This window comes from Bemisia tabaci, chromosome 4, assembly GCF_918797505.1.
Source record: "Bemisia tabaci chromosome 4, PGI_BMITA_v3".
NCBI classification, from domain to species: Eukaryota; Metazoa; Arthropoda; class Insecta; order Hemiptera; family Aleyrodidae; genus Bemisia; species Bemisia tabaci.
Window position 1 is genome coordinate 43,307,728 of NC_092796.1, and position 23,993 is coordinate 43,331,720.

At 41.1% G+C, this 23,993-nt stretch overlaps 1 protein-coding gene and 1 long non-coding RNA gene across 2 annotated transcripts in view; both read left to right on the forward strand.

The window, feature by feature from the left end:
• The window catches only part of LOC109037936 (BAH domain and coiled-coil containing protein winged eye), a 120,183-nt gene that overhangs the window by 22,780 nt on the left and 73,410 nt on the right, over positions 1-23,993 (forward strand). The gene's annotated exons all lie outside the window — the stretch shown is intronic.
• LOC140224504 (uncharacterized) lies at positions 13,702-16,713 on the forward strand. Its single transcript, XR_011899776.1, has 3 exons — positions 13,702-14,147; positions 15,163-15,369; positions 16,307-16,713. It is a non-coding gene; the product is annotated as an uncharacterized lncRNA (long non-coding RNA).

Sequence of the window (23,993 nt, forward strand, 5' to 3'; positions counted from 1 at the left end):
GGAGTCTTCAGAGGGCTGGCGAGGTACTTGGAGGGCTTTTACGAGTCGAGAAGCAGGCATCGCCCTAGCCGCGAGCGCGAGTGTCGCGCGCTGGACGCGCGACCGAGTGCAGCGCGTCGGCGTCGCAGCCGTGCGGTGCGTGGTGCGTCGGGTGCCTCCCGCGTTGCAGCGTTGCACCCGGCTGCATCGCTGTCGGTTCTCACGCTTTGCTTTTCCCCACGCACGGAGGCGCCCCGGAGACGCCCGGCGATCTGGCAACGCGCACGCACCGGCAAGGCCGCGCGGCATCAATAAAACACTCGGATTACACGTTTATCGCGCCGCTTAATTGCAATTGGGCTCCAATCCACGCGCTCGGCTGCCACATGTAATGTTTACATCTTAGCCACATGACGCACGATTGCGTCAAAAAACCTTTTTTACCTGCAAAGAGTGGGCGATTTTTGTCGCATATTTGAGGGAAATTGAGGCGTCGGGTGCAGAAAGGGCATTTCTTGGTTGCGGTCTCTCAAAATCTTCACTGCGACTTTGCTTTTCAGGAAGGAAACTAATAAATTCGTTTACATGTTAGTGACAAGACACGATTGCGTCAAAAAACATCTTTTACCTGGAAAGACTGGACGATTTTTGTCACATATTTGAGGGAAATTGAGGCGTTGGGTGCAGAAGCGGCATTTCTTGCTTGCGGTGTCTAAAAATCTTTACTGCGACTTTATGTTTTAGAAAGGAAACTATTCAATAAGTTTCCTGACATTTTTCGTTTTCAGCATTGTAAAATCTTTAAGCAAATTCAGTGTAGGTTTCAACGGATGGGTCAGTTGCGCTGGTCACAGAATCGTGCTTTGATGGTTGATTCTTGTAGATCAGCTAAAAATAATTCGATCTCTCTAAACAGCAACTTACTACGTTCAATATTGGCCGCGATATCGCTCTTTGAAAATTCGGGGTTTTGACGTCATCCATCGCGGTAATGATAATGACAACCTTGGTTTCTTCCACCTTGCTCTCATCCGAGTTTCACGTGGAGTAACCAGTGCAAAGGTGCGTCACACCGACAGATGAAAGCAAGGTGGAAGAAACTAAGGGTGTCACTACCGCGGTGGATGACGTCAAAAACTCTACTTTTCAAGGGACGATATCTCGGTTAATATTAAATGTAGAAAGTTGCTGTTTAGACAGATCTTATTAATTTTAGGTGATCTACAAGAAGCAAGCATCAAAACACGATTATATGACCAGCGCAACTGACCCATCCCATGCAATTTGCTCTAATTATAATGGATGAAACGTTAGCAGAGATTCTAAGACACCGCAACCAAGAAATGCCCTTTCCGCACCCAGTGCTTCTATTTCGCACCTGTTTTTGGGTTGACGGTTTTAACTGAGAACATTTGAAAAAGTTCTCTCGCGTTGGTTAGTAACGTAGGAGTGCAAAAAAATCGCGTTACCCGTGATAGGACGTTTTTGCCTCAATTAAAAATGTGGGAGTTGCCCCATTTTTTAAAGTATAGAGCGAGGATAAGGAAAACGGAAAAGAAGGTATGAAAATATTATATCTCGATTCAAGCCAGTTTCGCGTTTACCGCGAATTTCGAGATCGGGTGTTTTCTGCGACTCCGGGGTGGCGAAACTGATTCAGTGTTTCACTTTTTGCATATCCACGAACATCCCTTCGTCGAACGCAGAGAGGAGATTTTAGCGCATTAGTAGTTCGCCTTCAACTGTCGATGTAGGCAACACGAGCTCTCCAGTGGTCGAATAGCGGTATCATCGTAAAATGGCATGGTTACTCGGGATATACACAACAAATAGCTTTTTACCTAACGGGAAGAGGTGACTTTAACGCCATGTCAGTTCGCCTTCAATTTTTAGTGTAGGCAACACGGGCTCCCTCGTGGTCGAATAGTGGTATCATCGTAAAATGGCATGGTTACTCGGGATATACACAACAAATAGCTTTTCACCTAACGGGATGAGGTGACTTTAACGCCATGTCAGTTCGCCTTCAATTTTCAGTGTAGGCAACACGGGCTCCCTCGTGGTCGAATAGTGGTATCGCGTAAATTTCATGCTTATTCCGGAAACACGCAGGCTCAGAGAAGTGATTTTGACGCTTTATCAGCTCGCTTGCAATTCCGATTAGTTGTATCGCCGCCAGGTGAATCGGAAGCTTACGATTGTATGGCTTCCCTAAACTGGCCATGTTAATGAATTAAATTTAAATATGATTGGAAAAATGAAAACTAAGAAGTTTGCGTATTTCTAAGGAAAGAATTGTAGAAATGAATCTCGTGAGAAAGTAATATTGAAGAATGGTGACTAAAATTTTGACAAGCATTGCTGTTCGATGTCTAGCGAAAGGAAGTCAATAAAAATGAATGTAAAGCTGAATTTAAGTGTTCAGTCACTGTTTACGTCGTAGCGGATTGGCCGATGCTTTATGTTCGTAATACGCTGAGAAAAATTTCTCACTTAACACTCTCGGGCGAGAATGTTTTTCAAGTCATCCAGAAATCTTTTTGAAATAATAGTTCAAAGACCTTCTGAAACAAGGAGATTTCATATTTGCTAAAGTAAAAATTTCGTCCTGGAATTATCGATAGAAATGTCTATTGATACCAAAGAAATGCATCCAAGAATCAGCACGTGCGCAGCAAATTTAAAGGGATTCTTAACGCTGAAACGGGCTCCAGCAAACTATAGTTCAGCTAATTTTTTGCTCTATTTTGCGGAAAAAATGTCCCTGTCTTGGTCCAACATTTCCGTTATTTTAGTTCTTCTTCTTCTTATTGTCGGTTTTAGTTATCTTATCGGCAGTGTGAGCTCTATCAGATCCCTTCCACCGTATATAGGAAGGGGTGCTTTATTTCATAGCAGTCGCATCCGTCGCAAAGTTTTGCAACTCTGCTCAGGGTTGACCTACCGTTTTGCGCAACTCGCGCCGCATGCTCTGCACTGGCAAGAAATAGCGCCCCACGACCGATCAGAGTTGCCAATTCAGCGAGAAAATCGGCAATCCTGTTGCCTTTCAGTATCCTCAATTCGGAATCTTTTTGCACCGCGGCAACGGTGCAGTTCAACGCCGGCAAAAACCGTACGAGAGTGAGTAACGCGAGCGCCAAACCCGCGGGCCTTTTCGGATCGGTCTCTTGAGAGGCTTTTGACCTCTGCCTTATTATTATTAATTGCGGAGAAGGTGAGAAATACATCGAAATGAGAAGAACCTTCTAAAAGCTCGATATGATGACGGAATGTCTGACACCCCAAGGATTTTAATGAGAGGTACTCATTTTGAACAGACGATTATTATTCGTCGTTTTTAAGTCGCTGGAACTTAACTTTACTCCAAGGTTGCAAGTTTGTCTCATACACTTCATTTTTATACAGGAATATGACTGCAGTGCGCTCCTGGACTAAAATTTCTCTGAAGTTTTTTTTACTAAGAGGGAAATTAATGGAATTTTCAGTAATTTTTTTTTTAATTATGCAGTTTTCAATCCCGTGAATTTGTATAAGTGGTACTCACTTTGAACCGACAATGTTTCCTCTTTCTGAGTAGGAGAAACGTAACTCCATTCCAAGGTTGCTAGATTAACTCGAACATTTCATTTTATCAAGGATGATATTAGTTACAGTGTAATTCGGATCCAAAATTTTGCCAAAGTTTGCTTGCAATAAGAAAAACGAATTAATCACATTTTCAGTCAGGTTTTTTTTTAGCAACGTATAACTTCAGTTACGTTTTTTAGCCTGAGGGATGACGGATCGTAGGCCCTTAGCGAATGAAAAACAATCCATACGAACTTCGAACAAAGAAAAAATAGGTTTGAAGTCTCATTTCTCCAGAAAGTGAAGGAAATTTCTTCTGGGGCGGGAATTTACCTTCAATGGAATTCTACAGATCAGATGAAAATATTTTAGGTTATGGAGTGCATACTGTTTTCCTCCACGTTTCTAACTTTTAGGGAAAAGATACTAGGCAGGCTTGCGTGCGCACCTGCTTTCCTGGAAAGCAATCTTGGGATGTTTAATCGTTGCCTCGATCCCTCAGACTTTCACATGTTCTCTTAAGCGGAACTAGACATTTTTCGTTGGGAGGGTGGGTGGCAGAAGGACTCCTCATCAGATAGGGATGGTATACACCCACGAAGGGGAGTCTGCGGGATTCTTTGGATTTAAATTCAAACTATTATTGCAGCTACAGTCAGAGGCGGATCCAGCAATTTGCAACACCGAATTGCCTTCTTAATCTATGCTAAACAATCGATTCTTGTCAGAGCACTTGGCCCCCCCAAGAATCGATACATTTCCATAGGTTTTAATGGAGAAAAGACAATGTTGCCAATTTGCTGGTTCCGCCAATGGCTCCTGCACGAGATATGAACATCGTTTTTTCGCCTGGGTAAGCTTTTCCGACCAAAGCTTTCCCTTTTTTCTGGTCGTCCGCGCGTTGTGCTGATTCCGAGCGGAGGGCACGGGCTTGGCAGGCAGCAAGCGCCGCGGCGTCGTCGACTACGCGGAGTCGTCCGTTCAACCACAATCAGTTGCCATGGCGACGCAACAATCGAACTCGCACTCACGTCGCGGGTCCCGCCACCACCACCACCGCGCCGCGGCTCCTGTGAGAGTGAGTTGAGACTGTTTCAAGGTTAACCTCACCCCTCTCGCCCCCCGCCCCCCTCGTGATTTCCACCTCCCCCCGCCCCCGCCCCTCGCGGGTCGAGCCGCCCCCCCCCCTCGCCCGCCACCGCCGCCGCCGCACTATGGTCCACAGACTGGATTTAACGGAACTTTATTCGAAAATGCACTGTACCGTTATAAAAGGTGTTGATTCTTATGTTTTTTGGGTCGCTGATTTCATTTTACATCTTAGTTTAACAAAATAGTAACATCCTGACCGAGAAACTTAACTTCAAATGTGATTTCTGGCGCTTTTAAGACTGAAGATTTTTTCCACCCTATTTTGACATGTATAAAAATAATAACAAAAGTGTCTCTCGGTCGTGATCAGATAATTTTCATGTATTTTTAGGCGGTAAATCCGAATATGACCTCCGTCTTGGTCCATCGCCCTTAAATTCTCCGGAAAAGCCGATTTTACCCAGAAAAATGGACATTTTTGGTGTTTTTGCGACCGTTGACCTGTGCAACATGTGGGTAAAATTTGTTCCAGGTACTAAATAGTACTATTTCGATGTATTTTGATCTACTGAGTCCGAAAATGACCTTTGTTTTTTCTTATCACCTCTCACTTTTCCGAAAAAGCGACTTTTTCCCGGGAAAATGAGCAAATTTGACGTATTTTTGTTATAATTGCAATTCATGTTGATAAATTATACTGGACCCGTGGTAAAGCGATTCTGTCATGTATATTAAGCTGCTAAATCCAAATAGGACATAGGTTTTGGTTTATCACCCTCCAGTTCTCCGATAATGCCGATTTTTCCGCGCCTTTTGAGTAAAACCTTTCCGGACTCTTGTGTTAAAAATACGGTTTAAAATTGATTTCTATGTTTGATATATCGATTCTTATGTATTTTGACTTGCTTAAACCCGAATATGACATTAGATTTTTCCTATCACCCCTCATTATCCCGGAAAATTCAATTTTCCTCGGAGAACGAGCTTTTTCGGTATTTTTGCGCCAATTTTCCTATTCTATGGAGTTGTAGCGATTTTCCAAGTTCCTCTTTAGGTCTTCTCTGACGTCTTAAGAAACTTTCACCCGGAGTTCAATCTCAATTTGCCTCTTACAACCCCCCGTTTTCCTCAGAGTACGGAAAATCGTCGCAAAAATACCAAAAAAGCTCGTTCTCCGAGGAAAATTGAATTTTCCGGGATAATGAGAGGTGATAGGAAAAATCTAATGTCATATTCGGGTTTAGCAAGTCAAAATACATAAGAATCGACATATCAAACATAGAAATCAATTTTAAACCGTATTTTTAACACAAGAGTCCGGGAAAGGTTTTACTCAAAAGGCGCGGAAAAATCGGCATTATCGGAGAACTGGAGGGTGATAAACCAAAACCTATGTCCTATTTGGATTTAGCAGCTTAATATACATGACAGAATCGCTTTACCACGGGTCCAGTATAATTTATCAACATGAATTGCAATTATGACAAAAATACGTCAAATTTGCTCATTTTCCCGGGAAAAAGTCGCTTTTTCGGAAAAGTGAGAGGTGATAAGAAAAAACAAAGGTCATTTACGGACTCAGTAGATCATAATATGTCGGAATACTTTTATTTTGTACCTCGAAAAAATTTAACAGTCGCAAAAACGCCAAAAATGCATGGAATATTCCACATTTTGATGTACGGAGGTGCACTCCGAAAAAAATTGATTTCGACCGTTAGGGGCAAAAAGGTGCAATTTAAATTGGCATCATTTTAAACTTAAGGATATGTTGAACAAGATTTTTCAATCCGCAAAGCATTAACTAGAATTAAAAAAAAGTTAGAGCTTCCTAAAAATTACGAATTTCACTGATTTCTAGCATTTTTTGGCGTATGTTTGGAGCGTTCAAAAGCATACAAATTTCGGTTCAAAATAAATGAAACGGGGTGGAAAGGAAGTCCCTTGCCATCAGGTGGATCCATGTTGCCCAAAAATTTACATAGATGAGGCATAACTCGGTAAAATAAACACCCTGTAACCCACCACCAAATGCGGCTCACAATCAGCTAATGAAGACCTGTCACGCGCTCTGTTGTTAGGGTCCGTCACAATCTTATAAATCATTATTAGTCGATGAAAACTTAGGTGACGATCCATGAGAGTATGTATTATAAAACTGTAGTGCCAAACTTTAATTTTTTCCACCCTCAAAATTTGACTAAAGTTCCGTTAAATAGGGTCTGTGGACCATAGTGCGCCGCCGCAACAGCTTCTCGCGGTCTATCGCCAAATCCGACGAAACGAAATTCTTGGACCGCCGCGCCGATGCTCCCCAGGACGCCGCCGATGGGGATCTGGTCGCTCGAGGAGGTTCCAGAGCTCGGATTTTTTGCTGCACGTGTGGAGCAAGGTCGCCGAAAGCGCTGGGTTCGGTACGGACCATCTTGAAGCGTGGGGCTAACGCACCTGCATGGCTACGTTTGGAAAAATCGGGGATTTTCTCACCCTCCGTGATAGTATGTGCCAATGGAGGTGTTGCATGTGTGAGGAATGTGCGATTTTACAGTTGAATCTGATGTAAAAGTTCGCGAAAAACACGATGGTGCCACTAGTTTTCCCTGAAATCAACTCCCAAGCTCAAAATAAGCTCTCAAGTTGAGGCCAAAATGGAGGGGATATCCCACGCTATCCAGAGAGTCCACGTCTACATCAGGACAAACTCTCCATACAAAGATAGGGAGCAAATACATTAGCACGGTTGCCGTGTTTTCAGTTTTGGAGTCCCCAAATAAAGTGGCAGCCCTGTCAATGTATTTTCTCCCTATCTTTGTATGGAGAGTTTGTCTTGATGTAGAGGTGGACTCTCAGGATAGCGTGGGATATCCCCTTCATTTTGGTCTCAACTTGAGAGCTTTTTTGAGCTTGGGAGTTGATTTTAGAGAAAACCAGCGGCACCATCGTGTTTCTTGCGAACTTTTGCATGAGAATCAACAGTCAAAGCCCAAATTCCTAAATTTGGTCAATTTTATGACGGATCAGCCGGAGTGTAGTAGGAGTTGGATGCATTAATGCTAAATTAGCCAATAACTAAATCAGAAAGGTTATGCACCATGCCAATCTCATGTATGTTCATAATGGAGAATTTGCAAGGGTCTGAAATTTGATGAATTTCCTGTTTAAGTGGAATCCTCTGAGTGAACTGAACACGAAGATACCCTTGATTCATAAATCGAGCAATTATTAGAGGAGATATGACAAAATAACCGATTCTGCTAAAATACATGTGTTTAAATGGGAAATGCCGCCAGATGACGTCACAAGGCGGCACATTTTCTCACTTTTAAATCAATTTTTCTCCAATTTCCCATGTCAGAAAAAAATTATGAAAAATATTGCGAACTCAGCTCATTAGGCACTTTCAGATGAAGCAATAAAAAAATTGCGTGCAAATTCTCCATTAGCTGCGGTGTTAATTGGACCACGTGGAAAGGAACTAAGCCACATCAGCTACTGCCATATTTAATTGGGCACTTTAATTTTTTACGTGAAAACGGCTGTGCGAACCTTAGTTCAGATTTCAGTGAATTTTCTGCATAGCACGAAGCAAATTCCCTAAAATTTTCCAAGGAATTCGCACAAACGTTCTCTTGTGGAAAATTAAATTGCTCAGTTAAATTTGGCAATAGCTGATGTGGCATGGTTCCTTTCTGCTTAACGCGGTTCAATTGTTCGTTTATACGCAGCTCATCGACGGTGAAACTACCAGATTACGTATCTCGGTTGTGGCACTTAAAAATCTCCGCTCTCATTTAATTTTTTTTTTTTTTTTTTTTTTTTAAGGAGAACAAATCATCAGTATTCGCAAGCCCCAAATTCTTTAAAGTTTTCAGAGTTTTCATCGCGCAGCGAGGTAAAATCATGGAGGTTTTCGAGAACGGACGTTGACTGGTTTTCAATTTTAAAAATTTAGTATGACAGGCAGTCTGCAACGTCGCAAACTAGTGGCGAGGCGTGAGTGGTCGATAATCGATATTTCTCCATTTGAAGCTATGGTAAAGAATCGGTTATTAAGGTGCTCGTAGCGAACACCCTGTTTATCGATCCTTTTTCATAGGTACACATAGCAGCTCAATCGATATATCGCAAAGCGCGTCACGCCTCTGTCGCAAACGGAGATGCGTGGTCACTGGTCTGGTAGTTTCACCATCGTCATGCTACACAGAGAGAAAACTCAACACACAAGTTGGTTACGGGACATACGGGAAGTTGAACACAAAATGACCCAAGCCTTCGGTTGATTCTGGGGCTTCCCAGTCTCTTCGTCGTTTTCTGTGCTGAATTCACCGCAAATTGTACTACAACCAACACAAAATTTAGGTTGATTTGTGTTTCGCCTCAACGCAAGGACACAAATATTTTTATACGTATAGGATAAGTACGTCTGATCGGTCAGATCTGCCCACGAGTTTCTATAATTGAACATGAAACTATCTATACATTTTTTGGTCGAAGATAATTTCGATGCTGAGGGTCGAAATGCCGTCAAAAGTATATAAGTGCTCGTGGAATTTTCGTTTCATGTTCCGTATTTTTTCTTTTATATCATGGTTTAGTCTAAATTGGACCGAGTTTAACAGAAAGGAACCAAGCCACATCAGCGATTGCCAAGTTTAACTGGGCAATTATATTTTTTACGAGAGAACGGTTGTTCGGATTCCTTTGAACATTTTAAGGAATTTGTTTCGCACCACGGAAAATTTTCACTGAAATTTGCACGAAAATCCACACAACCGTTTTCATTTTCTGTTTAACGCGGTCCAATTGTAAATACTTGTCAACTTAAATTTTGGTGTGATTGTTGGTCGAAAGTGCCTGAAAGGATTTAGTTAATTTCTATAGTATTGATGACAAAATTGTTCAACAGTTACCAATTATTTGACACCACCACTCCCCCCCCCTCCCCACAGCCTCAGTCTAGACGGCAGTGGCAGTGCCAGTCTTCGAGTATCGAGGCATGGCAGTCCAGGACACCACTCAAGTCTGATTCAGAGTGACTCAGAACTTTATTCTTAACTTTTTTAGTCTCGATGAGTCATTAATAGGAGTATCCGTGAGCGCCAGAAACAGTGACGTGGATGTTGTTTATCACTTCCTTGGACTCGTGATAGTTATAATTTTCCCAAACCAACCGATATAATATGCTGGGAACTCTACCAACCATAGCATCCAACATGCGGTCGCTCCGCGTTCATTAATAAGCCTCGTGGGACTTCACAACAACAGCAGACTCAATCTGAACTTATACTCGCAGCATTCCGCACGAATGACGAAAAACAAAACTATTCCGTAAATAAACTTCGGAACTACTGGCTATGATGTTTGATGACGTAAAGTCGAACCATAGTATTGTCGAGTGTAATATGTAACTGTCATCTGGATATTAGTATTTAGTTCGCTCGAAGTGATTAGAATCGAAGTATCTGTTTTGCGTAGGAAAGGGTCCTTGCGCGGCTGTCTTGAAAACCTGGACGGTCAGGGAATTCGCCGGAAAAGTCAATTTCGGCAAAAACGAGCCAGTGACTTTGCCGCATTCTACATTATAAAATAAGTAAACTAATGATTTTAGTTTATTTCCAGTTCTGTAGGAGAGCGCCGCAGTAACGCTGTAATTTATGAAAAAATTGCAAACTAACTTCAAAATTACAAGAATAGCAAAGTTTTACTTCGTCTTGGAAAATTGTCAGTTTGCAGGTAGACTATATTCTTCCTTAGCCATCGAAATTTAACCTTGCCCTCCTTATTTGATACGCACCCAATCTCTTTGTCTCCTCTTACGCATAAAATTTGACTCTGTAATTACTAATTTGCGAATGCCCTGAAATCGTACTGTTTCCAAATTTTACGTTTTCTTTGAATGAAAGCGGCGCGGTATGGGTTTCTCGGGATGTTAAACCTTTTTCTACAGAGGCTGATCAGGTCAGGCAATCCATGCATTAACCTGAACCGATTCTAGTCTTTGGGTAACGAGTTATGCGTGGCCTTGGAAATTCTTATAGTCCTCAGTATACGATTGGGTCGCTGTTGCCAGTGCGGTCCGTACCGCGCGACACACCCCCTCCCACCCCATGCCTCCGTTTCCTCATAGCCTCGGTGGCATTTGAAAACGGCGAATTTCCGGAAAAATTGTTCATCAAATGTGTTTATTCAATACTCTTGATTCATCATCTCCTCCTTTCCCTCCTCTTGACGTTAGGGAAAAAGCTAAAAGCTAAAGCCTCTCGTGTCCCTACCCGAAAAGTGTTTTTGAATCCTGATCTGGAACAGTGACATCAGTAATGCGCTTGTTCGATGCGGCGCTAAATTGCTACCGCGTGTCGAGTTTTCATTTTGAATACTCGGCAAATCAGCGCCGTAAGAACCGATTTCAGCGTTACGAACCTCAGTCCCTCTCTCCTCACAACGCACCCGTCACGTAGCCCTCAAGTTTAGACACCCCCCTCCCTCCTCGGTGACGAATCCAGCAATTTAGCAACATTGTTTTTCTCCATTTGAATCATGGTAATGTATCGATTTTTGTAGGAGCTAGGTGCTCCGACAAGAATCGATTATTTAACGTAGATTTAAATGGATGGAATCCAGTGTTGCCAAATTTCTGATTCCGCCCCTCACCCCCCAAAATGTTAAACATATTAACGGCGACCATTTAAAAAAACTTTTTCACGTAAAATTTTGAAGAGGAAACATAGAAGGGATTGTTTCAGTTTTTACCCTATCCAGTCAGTGCTCGTTTGGCACTATGTCACGGCAATATTTTTTACAACGATGTAAGTTTTCTCAGTTTTATGAGGATCGGACTTCTCTCCAGGAATCTAATGGAAAAGCACCCGTGGCTCTCTCATGAATGATGATGCGGTAGAAGAGATTATGAAATTCCGCAAGTTTCGATGCATGCATGCACGTCTGTTGTCTGACGATGGGAATAAAATCCCTGCGACGAGTATCGTGATCCCGAGGTATATTCGCGCATTTCGTTGTTTTTCGGAGCCCAGTTTGGCAACGCGGCGGGGGACAGGGAAGGGTGAAGGTGGAACGGGACGGGGAGTTATGAAGGAGCGACTTGAATTTCGGGCCGCGACATGTGCGTGGTGGGTTGGGCGGATTGCCGCGCTGCCCGTCCTGGCCCCTCTCGGCAGCGTTGCCGTTTCCGCTCATGATATCATCGTTTTTCGTATGAACATCCATGGGGAAGTCGAATTTTTACGAGCGCCTGGCGGCGAGGGGTTTAGGTTCATACGATGACGATCTCCGCCAACGAACTACACCTCTAGAATGGCCGACCAGTGTTAGAGACCCGGAACGTTTTGAAGTTGATATAGGTTAGGTTTACTTGGGCTCACACAGCAGGCTGCCATCTAAACCCATGTCAGACGCTGCCCACATTTTGCCGAATATTGTTGAATAAAGTGATAGCAATGAAAAGATTGCATAATAATCGCACCTCCAAAGGTTTTCTTTACTCAAAAAATAGGAACTTTGAAAGCAAACCTCAAAAAAAAAAATGAAAGTTTACATAGGTTGAAATTTTCACATGTAATCCTTATGGGCAAGACGCAGCAGAAATGGAGATTGAGGTTAGCTATACTTGGGCTCCCACCCCCCTCCTGCCTTCAAAAACCGGCCCTTGCGCGTACCGCAGGTTTGCTATCTCGCGGCCATTCTAGAGGTGTAGTTCGTTGATCTCCGCGGTTCGCCTCGTTTTTCGGTTTTTGACCGCCGTCGTCGTCGCTAGAGTACCTATATTGAGAGAGAGTATGGCCACTGAGCCCCATGGAGAGGCCTAGGACCTAAAAATGGCGCTGCTTTGTTTTCGTTTTTGTGGATGGGAGGGGTGTCATTGCCAACTTTTGACGGTTATCACCAACCGCACTTGCTGCCAACCTTACTACATCTAAGATAATTTTTCTCAAAAATTGCACACGATTAGCCTTAAAAATATGTAAATAAGTCGCAATAGTGCGTTTCGGTAAATTGCTCGTCACGATAAGCGAAGAAAACTACGTTTTGAGTCATTTTGCATTACATTAATTCATGGCGTCAGTCATTTTTGGGTCCCAAGGGCTCCATTCAGCCTAAGATGGCTGAGCTAATCAGAGGTGGTAACACCAGTGGCCGTACTCTCTCAATATAGGTACTCTAGTCGTCGCGTTCCAACTGAGTTCCAATTGAGCTCATTAGAATGTTTTAGGGCAAAATAGGATTTGGAAAACTGAACCGGTCAGGGAGGGTGAGGGAATTTGCGGCGACCAGGAAGCGTCCAGGAATTCACCCAAAACTTCAGGGATTAAGGCGTTAACGTTTTGCAGAAGTGAGTGTGATGTAAAGGTAAAAATTCAAAATTGAAGTTTTAATCGAATGTCGGGGAATCCGAAAATTTTCGAGTCAGGGAAAGGAAAAATAGGCACGGAAAGTCAAGGAATTTGAAGATGAAGAAATAATGGCTAGAGAGATGGTGATTTTCCAAACAAATAATAAAATACTTCCTAACCCGCACATATTCAAAATCGTATCCGTCTAGATACTTACAGCTTCCAGCATCTAGTAATTCCCGAAAAAGCTCTCTGAACTTTTCCTGCCTGCATTTTGTAAGTCTCCTAATTTTAGATCGATTGTTTTCCTGAAAAGCCAGGAAGTGCATGGACTTTTCCCACTTTCCACGTTTAAAATTTTCTCCAGTACTTTCCGGAGCGCGAATATCCAAGCGTCAAATTTGAATGCACCGAAGCAGCGCAGGGGGGTGCTGAATCCCGAGAGAAACCCTCCAGAGAAGCATGGCCATCAATTCTCAAACCCTTCCCACCCCCTTGCTGCCACGAGCCATCCCTGTCAAGTGCTATTTAAATTAATTAAGCCGTTGCTCGTGAATGTGAAGTATAAGTGCATTCCAACCCTGCAAAGCTCTTGTAGGCCTTATTTATTGCTTTACGGATGCATCTGATTTTCATAAAACTTTTCACTTAAGGTGATTCCAAGTGATCTAGGGACAGCTCGTATCCGCGCAGAGAGCGCCACTAGTCGTTTTTCTGAAGCGACCAGTAAATCGTCTATTACTTCAAATTCCCTGCGAAGATTTCCCAAATCGGATCCATAACTTATAGCTAATTTTTTGTATTATTTTTTGATGTATTTTTCATCGAGATTGATTCAGTTTACGAGGTGAAAGTACGGTAACAGATTTTGAGGTGAGGAAAAGCGGCCGTGAGAAAAGTGACCGCCATGATTGTTGTTGTTTTGTTTACCTAACTTTAGGTTATGTCTTCTGTTTATCTGCACAATATACAATGTTCAAATTGTTTATCTGATAAAGACTCTACCGCCTTTACGTATAAGGAATAGAATTTCCCGTTTTTTTCTTGCTTGTTATTCTAATGCCATCATTGTGGAAAAATCGCGTGTGGAACTTGTGTTTAACAAGATTTTGGGACGGAATCGAGCGCACTGGACCTGCTCACCGCACTGTAACTTAGGTAAGTTCTTACACTCTATTTACTTCTTCAAACGCAACCCCTATTATTCCAGTAGGCGGAAATACTTTAGAGGAACAAGCAAAATATACGGAGACTGGGGTGAACACTATATTTGCGCCAACAATTCTCATTAGTTGGTAAATGAAAGCGCTGTATGTTCCGAGTATGTTTATGCACTCTCAGAGACGAACCAAAGACCTATCTTGAATCATGAATTAAAATCAATGAGCAAAGACAGCTAGATTTCCGACCCCACACCTTAAAAGGCTGAAATCTTTTGACAAGGATACCAGCGAAGGAATAGCGCGACACTGACTATGTTGTAAGGGGATGGTGGCTGACCCAAAAATTCAAAGGGGAAGTTTTATGCATTTTTAAAAAATATATGTGTGTTCAGTGAATTTTTCCTGTTGCTTACCTAACTTTCAGTATCTCTGGAATATTAAGTCAATTGTAATTGGACTGCGTTAAACAGAAAGGAACCAAGCCACATCAGCTATTGCCAAATTTAATCGGGCAATTTAAATTTTTACATGAAAACGGTTGTGCGGATTTTTGTGCAAATTTCAGTGGATTTTCTCTAGAGTATGAAGCTAATTCCTTAAAAATTTCAAAGGAATCCACACAAACGTCCTCTCGTAAAAAACTAAATGGCCCGGTTAACTTTGGCAATAGCTGATGTGGCTTGGTTCCTTTCTGTTTAACGCGGTCCAATTGAAGTATGCTCTGACCGAACTTTGATTTGGTTCATTGAATGAGAGGATGGACACGATAATAGAAATTACTTAAACGGTAAGTAATTTTAGAAAGGAAATGAATGCTTGAACAGGTAAGAGGTACCTTCAATTTCTGGATAATATGAGCTTTGCAGTTGAGGGAGGGACGATCGAGTAGATTATTAAGAGTGCCTACTTAGGTACTTGGCTTATTTTACAGAAATTTTCTATACAATGTTCTGCTCTGAAAAACCATCCTTTGCCATTCATTTCATCAGGAATGCATGTTTCTTTTCCAGGAGGTGTCCAAGTGTCAAGTCAAAGGATCATACTGATGCAGCATTAATTTTAGTGAATCCTGTCACTCTCTACTGGGATTCTCTGTAAGGACATTGCCAGAACCGGACGTTTAACTCAATGAACACCAATTCTTGTGATCTGATCCAACCAGAGTGGGCACCAGTGACCTTTGGACCTTTGGAGATAGAGGGTGCTCTCCAGAAAAGGTAAGGGATTTTGCAAAATATCTACGCGATATTTTTGTATTCTGCAAAATTTTATCAACATTTTTTCTGTGAAATCAAAGAATGTAAAAGATCTCTCCTTGAAGCTGTAGGTGTGCCCCACTACCCCAGGTGGGTGCCTTCCCTTGCTCACTGACCCTCCTTGATGCAAGTGCACTGCGACCCCCTACCTCCCTCAGAAAGAAAATTCATAATTCGCCTCATGCCAACTCTGAAATTGGTGAACTCTCCAAGGAGGTAAGGAAAGAAAAAATTAGCTAATTAGTGAATCCACGTTCATTAATCACAGAGACTATGTGAGTAGCTCAGATCTAGAGGGTCGTAACACACTGTTTTGAGAAATTTAGCTAAGTACACGGGTCTATTCAAAATAAGTTCAAGAAGAGTTCTGTACGGTAGAAATTGTTTGTGCACCTCCAAATGCAATGTGCTTATACCTCCGCTCATGCTTTATTAATTTTTTAAGGAATACATGAACCAACAGTTTTCCTTAAAATATTCTGTATAATTTCTAACACAATCGTAAATATTTTCATAACAATTTGAATTATATATTTTTGTCAGTTTATTTTTCAGAAGAACAAAAAATATAATAGAAGGCTTTTGAAACGTTTCAATGGAAGGATATTTTTCGGCCTTAGCCATTGCACTCTGTTCTCTATTGTCCTTTTCTACCAAGAATTCTCATGAGAGGCGAAGAATCAGTGAATTATTGTTGGGAATCCCCTCCCTTCTCCTGGGAGGTTTCTGTGATTTTCATTCCCCTCTTCTCCTGTAACTTCCGGATGTGGCAATCAAATCGGATTGTCTTGTTGGCTACCTTCCATGTCTTTGTGCTCGTCAAATGCTACTTAACAATAATCATTTTCTAAACTGTTTAGTTTTTAATTTTGATGAAATGCCTTATGTTCTTTTGCAGAGAGACCACCCCAGTCATATGAATCAGACAATCCTGTGCTCCCATATTCCAGAACTGGAACTGGACTTAGAGTAAATGCTGGGTCTATCTTGTCGCTATCGGTGAAATTTTCCACATCTCAGTAGGGACTGACTGGCTTCAAATTTTCTTCAGACGCCACAAGGAGCATCGTTTTCCCCTTAGTCTTACCTATCTTACTTTTTTTAGTTCTAGAAATTACTCTTTAAATTTAATCGCTAAAACTCAAACGTTACATGTAGGTATCCTAAAGGGTTAGAAATCAGAGTATCATAGTATTTGAAGTTAGAATAAATAAGTCATAGTTAGAATGGTCTGGCAGCGTCTCTCTTAATGTGTGTAAATTTTCTCTCATTATCTTAATAAATTTTTTATTTTCTTTCTTAGATAAGTTTTGCTGGTTTTCATTCATTCACACTTTTAAAGATTTTGGTAAGCTTTATTGAAAACAACTATGGACCTCTGCAGTGGCAGGGCGTGCTTTGCGATATATCCATTGATCGACCCTTTAAACCTATGGAAATGGATCAATAAACAGGGTGTTAGCAACGAATACTTTAATAAGCGATTCATTACCATAGCTTCAAATCTGGAGATATCGGTAACCGATCATTCACGCCTCGCCACTGGACCTCTGAGAATAAACAGGATAAAACCATCCAGTTTTGCGCAACTTAAAGAAGTTATATATTTTCTGAGTTCCATTCTTACAGTAACCTGTTTGCTGCGATCATCTAGTTTAACTTGAGGTTTTCTCTAGAAAAATTGTAAACGATTTGACAAACGTTTTTCCTCATGAGAAAAATTAAAAGCAAGAAAAATATGAATCCTAGATGGAATGAAATTTCTTCTGTTTGCAGGGATCATATGAATTTAAAAATAAAAAATGTAAATGATTAAAAATAGTTAAGTACTAATTTTGAAATTAAAACGTCATTACTTTCTCAAGGTTTTTTTTTTTATCAATTTCAACAAAGTAAATGTATGCATAAAATTTTCCTGTCAAGTTCAGAGCAAGGAGGGGGAAGTCTGGAATATGTTGGAACGTTAATATGCATTGTAGGTATGTTTTTCTTCGAGGGTTTCCTTGTATTGTTAAACCAAGTAGCCTGGAACTTATAGGTATAGGAAATTTCTTGCTTTGATCCACAATCTTCCCTGTGAGAGAAGGAAGTGAGGGAAATGCTCCCTTTTGCTTCTAGAATGTGAAGTACATCTCTGCCGTGCCAAGGAAAAACGTCCTATGAACATTCGAGAGTTACCAGATTTCCTCCTACAAAATGTTTATTTTGGAGGAAAGATATGAATATTCTCCCTTGAAATTTTCAGGGGCTTTAGGTTAAGTTGTGAACAAAATTATCTGAAAAATTGGAAGGAAGATATTCATAAGTTTACCAGGAAATTTGTATTTTATCAAAGGAAATTTGGCAACGCCTGAAGGTCCATACAGCATTTTTCCTTAGCACGGCAGACCTCATCTCAAGCTTCTTATCTTCAGAATCTGTCAACTGAAATGTTAAAAGTATGTATGTTGCTTTAATTGAACGTCTGAGAACCCTTATACTTAACTTTCAAAAGAAAATTTAAGAAATTCAAGAACAGAAAGTTTGAAGCATAAAAGAGGATAAAACATTTTATGAGATTTAAAAGCAATCTAATCTGAAGCAGTTTCCAAGGTATAATTTTAATTCAAATTTTCACAGACAGGATTTATTCAGGTCTCTTGAATTGATTTATTGACCTATGATTTTGTAAAAATAGAATTTATGCAAGCCAACATCTGAAAGAAAGAAATTCAAAACTTTATAGCGCTTTTGTTGTTACTATGCTTGTGCAACTGTTCCTCTCATTCAACAGAAATTTGGTAACTTAAACGTAACAGTTCTGTAGGGAAAATTGCCCATTACTAAGTTGACGAAACGAAGGTATTTTGAAATCTTCAAACGGAACCGGCAGGGAGAGATCGATCAAATTTAATTTGAGATTGGACCAATAACAGAACTTGTCTTGAACTAGTGACCTGCGTGATTCAAATAGTTATTGAGACAAAATTTAGTGGAAGTGAATTTACGATTGATAGTGAGGAGTAAGTACACTTAGCGACATGAATTATTTTAAGTTAAGTCAATACTGAAAAAAGTAAAATTAAATACTTACTTCAGTATTTTCAATTCTGATTGAATTTTGATGTCTTGTGATTTCTTACCTCAAGTGGCTGCTTAGCATTAAATGCTTTAGTTTTGGTTTTGATGAGTGAAAGTAATGCCAGCAGGCCTTTCCAAAATCAAGTTCTTCTCATTGAGAGGACACGAACTGACCTTTGGAAAGACCCCAAAACACTCTTGATCACATGATGTTGAGGACAGAACGGGACGGACCAATTATGTGTTTTTCTGAGCTTTATCATACCTAATACTAATTTCACATTGCTAGGTCAGTGGATCAACCCAACTCCACACTCCTATATCTTATGGCAAGAAACATGAATTCTGTCACAGAGCTGTCTCCACTTTTCCTTTCGCGACACCTGTGATCACTAAGTGTCATCACACATACACAAAAAATCCACTCCTGTCATTTCACTCTGCAATTATAAGGTCTTTCAGTTAGAATGGTAGATCAGCAGCCTGATTTTTTACATTTATGTCGGCACGACAAGAATCGGAAATCGATATATTACGCAGCGCAGATGGGGCAATATCTTGTCTTATCTTGCTGACATAGCCAGTTAAAGTTTCAACAATCGGGCTACTTGAGGAAGTTAGTTGTCAGGCATTCAACATGGGAAGGAGGATTTTCCATCCTCGTTCTTACAATTACTTTCAAGGTCTAATGGATGGAATAATTCTTCCGCACTCTATAGGTTGGCCAACTATTTGGACGTTCTACGACCATTATGAGGAAGATCACAGTCGGGATGGAAGTTTGAAGCAGGCACTCTATGAAACATTCAGAGGCTTGTAAAGGCATCTACGAAAGATAGAATTGGGGAGGAGAAAGAGGGTTGAATCAAAGACTGCGTAACTTTCTTTGTTAGGTTTTCAGTGCTGTAACGAAACCATTGGCGAAGTATCATCGATACACCTGAATTCGAAACAACAAGGTAGTGGGAGGCTGTATTACCTGACATCACAATTTTGTAATGGTTCACTGCTTTTGCAGTGTCAAACATCCAATGTAAAAAATATTGTTATGTATCTACATCAAGGAGCAAAGGAACTGTTCATTGCTAACCTCCAAACTTGTATGGAAACAAACATGAAACAAATAATGAATTTACATAATTTATGGTATTAGCACAAATCTGGTTCAAACTTGTCGCGAAAACGATAGTTGACACATTTTACGACACATCTTACACGGATGAATATTCTCACTATTGCATTTCTAATACGATAGTCAGCAATCTACTTGCAGAATGAGAACTCAGAAAACGAAATCAAAACAATCAGGGGATTCACGGGGCAACCCAAAAGTAGGAATTGGGCAACCGCAACGGCAACCATGCAGCATGCAGCTGACATCGGCATATCGCTATCTCTCTCTTACTCATTACGATACCCTATGTAAAATCCGTTCCCGTACTTTCGGGTATATTTTTGCAATAATTCTTGACAAATTTGGTATCATTGTGCTCAGAATTTATGCGGCTACACGTTATGGATCGATTTCCTTCATAAAAATCAAAGTGGCGACGACAATTCCTTCCTGAAGACTCACTCACGTAGCAGCGCTACGTGGTGGCGGTTGCCTTCCCTAGATCACTTGGAATCACCTTAAGACGGACCTCAGTCCATTTCAAGCGCGTTTCTTCCGGAAAGACTGAACCCTAGTCCTAGTAAGTAAGAGGGAAAGCTCCTTTATGTGCACCTGCGGGCCGATTATGGAAATTGATAGACAAAGCGATAGACAAAGAAGACGGAAAGGATGTGGAGGGATCCCATCGGTGGAAGGGGTCGATTGCAATGGACAAAAGAGTTAGGTAATAGACCAACTAACGGCAACCCACGAGAGACCCAATAGTTACCCTTCGTTTTCTCTCTTAATTTTCAAGAACCACACATTTCAACCATTAGTATAGCTTCATATTCCTTATGTCTTATTTGTCCATCGCTTTGTCTATCAATTTCAACAATCAGCCCGTTGACAGTACGAGATATGGTTTTTTCACTGTGATCCTCATCACTTTGATTTGAGTGTTTCGTGGTATCATTCCAAAGAAGTAATGTATGAAAACAAAATCATGATTCCTATGAAGGCTTGCCATTATTTGAGGAACTGAGTTTCTGCGAACTTTTTAACTTCCACTCCAATTGGGTGACGCACGGCAAATTGAGCACACTGCCGTGCTACGGAAAAACGCAGTATGATCATTCAAATGTTGCCAAATTTACTCCTAGAAAATACTAATTTTTGAGTATAGTTATGCATATTTTACATTAAAATTTTCAGACACTTCAGATAAAATTATGAGCACATTTTCCTGTAAATGTGGCTGAAAAACACACTAATTTGCGTTCTTTCGTCCGGAACTAATAATAAGAGTAAGTGCATAGTGCTTCGACACGCCATTTTTCGCGGTGTCAGAACACGTCTAGTCGGTTGCATTGCTCCATGATTCGAATTTTCTGTTATCCTTCTTTGTAGGCACTAGGCGGGAGTCTCGATTGGTTTTATTCTCGTTGCGAAAATTCGCTGTAGGAACTAGAAAGGCTGTATTTTCTTAGTGATTTACACGGAAATATGGCACCGACGCGGTTCCTCCCCCGTCGACAGGGGTCCGGAGCGAGTTAGCATGAGCGGGAAAAACGGCCGTTATTTAACTTGCGCAGCCCGAGGTAGAGCAAGTTAGAGTGCCGTCAGGTACCTTTCGCGGAATTATTTCCGAAATGTATGCCTTCGGTGATTAACCGGCGAGCGAGGAGCCGAGCAGGTCCCGTCTTTTGTTTTGCCCCGTTCGAATTGTATGTGTCATTAGCCTACCTGCACTCGTTCAGAATTCGATCGTTTTGGGTGGGTCTTTTGTAAATCGATCGTGACAAGTTCTAGTTGTCTTTCGATCTCGCTCTAGGTACAGATCAAGTTCCCGAGCGAGTTAATTGAGCCAAGATCAATTCGCTCGCCGACCCTCGAAAACGCGATTAAATGCGCACGTAATGGCAACAGCGCGTCCCTCCTCCACCGCCGCTCCTGTTGGGGATGTTTCCTCGGAAGTCGGTCGCCGTCCGTACCACATCGGCACATCGGCCTCGCATTTTCGGCTTTTCCACTGTAAACAACGGTTCATACTACTTTCTCTTTCACTTGATTCATTCAAGTTCCCTATTACTATTACCCACGCGGTCTGTTTCATTTTCATGCGGCTGATTCTGTATTCAGAGCCTCTTTATTCAATCAGCAATCTCGGACTCCCGGTACGATCAAATAAGGACACCACTTAAAAAACGGTCAACGGGGAGTTGTAGTTTACCGGTTCTTTGGAACATTTGAACGAGGCCTGCTGGAAAGGTCTAAATTCTTGACCTCATGAGCCTTACGGTAGGGTGGGACTTATTTTTTTAAATCGACAAAACCAAATGTTGCACGGTCTTAAATGGTTCTATGTGATAAAAAAAAACACGGTAGCCAAGAGGATTTTGAGAAAAAAATTTTTTAACCCGGCGCGCACAGGGCCTAAACATCGAGATTTTTTTGGTTTTTTTAGGCATTTTCGCCGTATATTTTTGATATTTTTGCCAGCAACACAGATTTGACGCTAGATGTCCAAAAATTGGTAAAAACCTAGCACATACCTTGCAAATTAAGGGAAAATTTTTGTTTTTCTCCTAGGTCACTTTCACTTCGCTTGGTAATGCCGAAACTCTCCGCTCGGCAGCTCTAAAAATCGAAATTTCGCCGTTTTTTAACGTATAATGAACTTTTTGAGCAACCTATAATGGTAGTAAAAATCCGAAAATTTGTGGAAAGCAAGTCCATACCATCAGTATGGAAGGGCAAATGTCAGAAAACTCCTAGGTCTTTCATTTTCTGCCAAGCTATGCATACAATGTTGGAAAACCCGTCAAAAATAGCTCAATTTTGACCGTTTTTTCGCGTTCGAAAATTTATTGGCCGAATTCGGGTACACTTGACGTTTCCGATACGATTGCGGGCACCGCACAACGAGGAATTCCTAACATAGGAGCGAAGCAGAATTTTTTATTGCATGAAGATGGAATGAACTTACTTTCAGCAAAGTTTTCGACCTCCACTGTCATCACAGGGTGTCTATGAAATTTTGATGGCGAAAGACCGGTCAAAATGGAGGTATTTTTCACTTATTTGTGTATCTGAAGACACCGTGCGACAAACAATCAAACATCTATGGATCTTTTGAAATTTGCCCTTCCATACTAGTGGTACGGACTTGCTTTCCCCCAATTTTCGAACCTCCAGAGTCATTACAGGGTGTCTAATAAATTTCGCCATTGAAGAAACGGCCGAATTGAGGTATTTTTGACGTTTTCGAAGTGATTGCGGGCACCGCACAACGAAGAATGTAAGACATAGGAACCAAGTAGATTGTTTTATTCCTTGCGAATGGTATGAACTTACTTTGTACAAATTTTCGGACCTCCACTGCCACTGCAAGGTGTTCAAAAAAATTCTCCAAAAACGGCCAATTTGAGGTATTTTTGACGTTTTCGCTGCCATTTCGGGTATCGCAGGGCGAAGAATATAAGACGGAGGAACCAAGTAAAATTTTTTATTCCATACAAATGGTATGAACTTACTTTCCACAAAATTTCGGACCTTCATTGTCATTATAGGGCGTCCAATAAATTTTCGAACGCGAAAAAACGGTCAAAATTGAGCTATTTTTGACGGGTTTTCCAACATTGTATGCATAGCTTGGCAGAAAATGAAAGACCTAGGAGTTTTCTGACATTTGCCCTTCCATACTGATGGTATGGACTTGCTTTCCACAAATTTTCGGATTTTTACTACCATTATAGGTTGCTCAAAAAGTTCATTATACGTTAAAAAACGGCGAAATTTCGATTTTTAGAGCTGCCGAGCGGAGAGTTTCGGCATTACCAAGCGAAGTGAAAGTGACCTAGGAGAAAAACAAAAATTTTCCCTTAATTTGCAAGGTATGTGCTAGGTTTTTACCAATTTTTGGACATCTAGCGTCAAATCTGTGTTGCTGGCAAAAATATCAAAAATATACGGCGAAAATGCCTAAAAAACCAAAAAAATCTCGATGTTTAGGCCCTGTGCGCGCCGGGTTAAAAAATTTTTTTCTCAAAATCCTCTTGGCTACCGTGTTTTTTTTTATCACATAGAACCATTTAAGACCGTGCAACATTTGGTTTTGTCGATTTAAAAAAATAAGTCCCACCCTACCTTACGGCCCTTGAGTTGGGCTATTTCGAGGTCACTTATTTATTTACCCTTCGGTAAAATTTCGACTTTATTCCGGTTTATTACTAGGAGCGGCAGTGACCCCATCAAGCCTATAGAGATCTCCAACAAAAGTATCCAATTACGTTCATTTAAGAAAATAAAAATTAAAAAAAAATAAACATTACCTCTCACTATATTTCTCCCTATGAAAAATTTGCCCGAATATTATAGTAGTAGAGTCGCCTCTACTTATTATGTCTGGCAAAACTTATGCTGTAAAAAA